This window comes from Psammomys obesus, unplaced genomic scaffold (genome assembly GCF_907164565.1).
Source record: "Psammomys obesus unplaced genomic scaffold, mPsaObe1.curated_primary_1811, whole genome shotgun sequence".
Classification (NCBI taxonomy): domain Eukaryota; kingdom Metazoa; phylum Chordata; class Mammalia; order Rodentia; family Muridae; genus Psammomys; species Psammomys obesus.
This window is the reverse complement of record NW_026596051.1, coordinates 2,786,761-2,791,865: the sequence shown is the minus strand read 5'-3', so window position 1 is coordinate 2,791,865 and position 5,105 is coordinate 2,786,761.

Here is a 5,105-nt window from a genome sequence, read left to right as displayed (position 1 = left end):
CAGTAGACATTGAACAGTAGAGAGAATGGACTATTTCCCCAAAGTGAATCCACGTGCTGCTAAGCGTGAGAGGTAACAGTAAAAGGTGAAAGGCATCCGAGAGCCTGGAGAGTTGGGAAGAAGCCAGTTGATAGTTCTTGGGGAGCCTTCCACTTCATTCCCTTCCATTTCCTGCCCTGTTTCCAACAAGCGGTCACCACTTCTCTATTTTCAATGTTTTATAATACAAGTACTCATCACATAAAATTTTAAATGTTTGCTAACAAGTCTTCATTCATTACACTGACATTAACTAGAAATTATTAGAAAATATAGCTAGGTGAAAGAATAAGCATTTGATGGCACCTGCACAAAACAGAAACAGATAAAGACAATGATACGTTTTGTTTATATTCAGACAGACACTTCGCTATACCTAGAAAGACAGTGGAAGTCACCATTCATGAGGTTGCCTGTCTCAGTTCATGACCATTCATGAGTTTACTGGCCTCATTTCATGGCAGAGTTGATGTTGCTCCACCTACCCTCCTCATGACTTATGAGCAACACCTGCTGGTCAGTAATAGAAATTCTCACTCAATGTCACTCAAGATTTCAATTTCCCACATGAAGAGCAAGCTCACATCTGCTACATATATGTAGGGGGCCTATGTCCAGCCCACAAGTGCTCTTTGGTTGGTGGTTCACTCTCTGTGAGCCCGCATGGGCCCAGGTCAGTTCACTCTGTAGGTTTTCTTGTGGTGTTCTAAACTTCTTAGGCTCCTTTAATCCTTCCTCCCACTCTTCCACAAGACTCCCTGAGCTCTGCCTATTGTTTGGTTGTGGGTTTCTGTGTCTGTTTCCATCAGCTGCTGGATGAAGCTTCTCATAAATGCAGCTTGTTCTTCATGTGGGTCCCCTAACAATTGGAGGGGAGCCTATATCTGACTCTGTCTGCCTTTGGATCCCTTTCCCATAGCTGGACTGCCCTGTAGGGCCTTAGTGGCCGAGTGTGTGCTTAGTCCTGCTGCGACTTGATGTGCCAGGATGAGCGGATACTCAAGAGGGGCCTCCTCTTCTTTGAGGAAAGGGTGAGGGAAAGTGGGGGGAAGAGGGCAGTGAAGGTGAGACTGGGAGGAGAGAAGGGAGGGGATGTTCAATCAAGCTGTAAAGTGAATAAGTAAATAAATTAAAATGGAAAAGAAAAAAAATATTACTCTGCAGAAAGAAAGAAAGAAAGAAAGAAAGAAAGAAAGAAAGAAAGAAAGAAAGAAAGAAAGAAAGAAAGATGTATTGATTTTAATTTCCCTAAGGAGTTTGTGTTTGAGCAAATCACTAGAGTCTATTGCAGTACCTCTCTAAAGTAGGTGCCCAGACTTTTCTTCCGATCTCTTCCTTTTTAATTCTCCCACATTTCACCTATAACCTTAGGAAGCATGTAGGACATGTTACTATTAATGTAAAGAAAATCTAAGACTTTAGAATAAGGAAAAAAAAGACTATGGGTCTACAGTATAACACTATCATATTCAGCAAAGGGTTACATATTGCTATAATGGTTGCACCTCTCCTTATCTAGGGGTCTTTTTATAATTCTAAGTGTGGATAAGTGGTGACAATGCAAACCCTGACTGACACTGCGTTTCAAGAGACTATATCCATTCCCGCTTTCCCACTCCACTTCCTGTGGTAAACCCAGGGTTTTGTCCATTTATGGGTAGATTTCAATACTTCATTACTCTGCATACATTTGTCTCTGATATCTCCTCTGAAGAAGTTATGATGTTGAGCTGGAATTTGTTTTTTATTTATCCTTCATGATAGTTGCAATAGTATCCCTCTTTGACTTTTATCCTTTAGCTCTGATTACTCAAAAGGATATTACATTTACCTGAGATATACCACAAAACTGCAAGTACTAATCCTAACTTGAGGTAAAAAATATCCAAACCATGATGAGTCAGAGATTTTCTTCTGCTGCAAACTAATGGCTGCCCTGCCAGTCTCAAAGATGCTGACAGACAGTACTTCTGGACTTTTGGATGAGACCAAGGACTTTCTCTCTCTCTCTCTTTCTCTTTCTCTCTCTCTCTCTCTCTCTCTCTCTCTCAGATAGTCACTATACAAATATCAAAAGAGAGTGCCTGACTGCAAGGATCTTTACCTAAGATAGCCATGGAAATATTCACCTAGCCTCCCCAAAAATATTTTCATTTCCTCACTCATTAGAGAGTATATAATTGGTGCCCAGTAGACAAGCTTCCAGATCAAGAGACAGGAAAATTTACATGGGATGATTTTATATGTGAATAATGTGTGTATAAAGTTACAACATCTATACATCCATTTGCCTTAAAAAAAAAAACCTTCCTTTGCTTTATCATCTATGATGACCTGTTGTTACACTATGGTAGCAGCAACAGCATACTTGGATCTCAGGTCTTGATTTTAATATTAATCCAGTAAAAAGAACTAAAGCTGGGTAAAGAAATGGATGATTTTAGAATTCTACTATGAAATATACAAGGTGACCCAACCGCATCTTGTACAGCCAAAATTAAAGTGTTACTAAGAAGTATTTAATTTGAAGATGGAGAGGTTGCACAGTGGTTTAGAACACTGGCTGCTCTTTCAGAGGACCTGGGTTCAATTCCCTGAACCTATATGATGTCTCACAACTATCCAGTTCCAGCGGATACAACAGGCAGAATCATACTGTACATACGTGCTTGTAAGCAAAACATTGATACACAAAAAATAAAAATAAGTTTAAAATATTTTAAGTATTTAATTTGAAATTTAATAGGTGAATCCACAATTATGTGTTGTGTCAAAGACAAACTTTTGAAAATGCAATCAGTGGTCAAAGCTAAAACCACTTAGGACACATCACACTAGCTCTGCAATCTACTCATGAAAACAGTCACTAAAGGAAAATATTCAAAAACATGTAACTAAATGAGATATGACAGAATTTTTGTCATTATGACCTAAGTATCATAGCTTTACAACTGTTTGCACATTTACTGCTTTGTGGCCCTTTGGCTAAGATCAGCATACAACCTTCACACTGAATTAGGAACTATGGACAATCTAGAGATAATCTTAAATATGTAAGATTATATATATGTTATACTCAATTACCATGAAATTTCACATATATAACTTGGACAGCCTGAAGCCAATGCCCTGATAGTGTTGAAGGGTGAATGTATTGGATTATAGATCAAAGTATAAAGTGGATAAATAATGTGGAGTACATAAAGCAAAGAGACATTCATTCCAAGAATTCAAATAATTTATGTAGTTAGGCTACCCAAGGAAATAAAAAATAATTCCTATTTCTTCATCTTGGTACTGTGCGTTATGACTTCTTTTCACCAAATAAAGAAGGGGAAGAAAACAACTTTATACTGGGGCTAAATCTTGTAAATACTAGCTCAGCCAGAGCCTACTGATGAAGGTTAATTTTAATAGTGGTTATACAAGTTGTTGGTGGTAAATACTTCTCTATCCAATCATGAATCAGTAATTAGATAAGGCCCAAACTGATTCTTAGTCCACAAAATATGTGAATAAATTCCTCAAAAATGTCAAGGTCATACAAAACAAAACAAAAACAGCACTTCTGAGAAAATGCCAGAACAAAAGGAGCCTCAGGAGACAGGACAAGTAAACACAGTGTGAAAGAAAGGATGTGCATACCCACTTATGAAAGCTTACCAACAGTAGCTAGCTAGTAAAGACAAATGTGGCCTATTAATGGAAATGCTAACAATGGAAAAACTGGTTGGCAGGTATTTGAGAACTCCATACTATCTAAGTGTCTATGAATCTAAACTGTAAAGGTTTGTTTTCATAAATAGAAAGAATTTGTGAATGATATTTACCTCTATTTGGCCATGTTTAACTAGGGATTTTCATACAACCATCTGAATGTCATTCTCTTCACAACATATCTGTTCAGGAAGGTTTGCAATTAAGTGAATCTGACTTCAATAGTAGCCTTTGAAAATGTTTGAGTTGAGGACACAACACTTCCTCACACCTAAGAGTTCCTGACATATAGATGAGCCATTTGCCTTAATAACTGAGCCTTTGCCAAGTTCAAATTTTTAAATCTGAAAGTGATTTAAAACAGGATCTAAACCTTTGCCTGTCATAGATACAAGCATCCAACTTCCAACTGGATGCTGAATGGTTCTTTTGCTGGCTTGATGGTTCTATGTATTTTTGTTACAGAGGACATGGCAGTCCAATGGAAATTGACCAAAATAGAATCTTGAAAAAGAAGAGTAGAGTCCTACCCCTCTCTGAGGAGCTAATGGCAGCTATTCATTGCTGGAAGAAAGAAAATCTTTTTCTTTGGTGCCATAGCCACTAGCAACTTATCTCTGTGCCAGTAAATAATCCCTCATCCATGCTCATGCAAGCAAGCCTAATTAAATTCAAAGGGTGACAAAAAAGTAGGAAGAGGACTTGTGAAAAAGAGGGGTTCTACAGGAGTGGAAGAGGTTCTACAGGAGAGAGAGTGGTTTGGTGAAAATGAGTAAAATACATTATATGCACTTATGACGTTGTCAAAGAATTAAAACAAATACTGAAAAGAAGAAAGGAAGCACTCACTGGGTCATAGCACTGTCTAATTCCACAGAGTCATCTGCACAATCTTCAACACACCCAGAAGACACTAAAGGAGGCCAGAGTTGCCATCACCAAAAGTATAAAGAACTTGAGAAACACCATGCACACCTGCTGTTATGATAAGAGATGTTCCCCCAAACTCACACAGCCAGGGACATATTGGTCTAGGTCTGCACCATGGTCACTAGACACTACAGGTGTCTTGATTCTTCCCTGTTCTCAGACAAGTGATTTCATAAACTGGCTTCCTAGAACACATCTGCTTGGAGATCCAAGTGAAACTTACCCTTCTTACATTTTTTGCCCACATCGACATGAGCTGGTGGGATTAAGTGCAGCTGAGGTCACTGAAAAGATTTTTGAGGAAGCTATTTTAAAAGCCATTGACATCATCAGCTCAAAGCTGGAATTCCTGTATCAGCACCTCTTCCTCCTCCTCCTCCTCCTCCTCCTCCTCCTCCTCCTCCTCCTCCTCCTCCTCC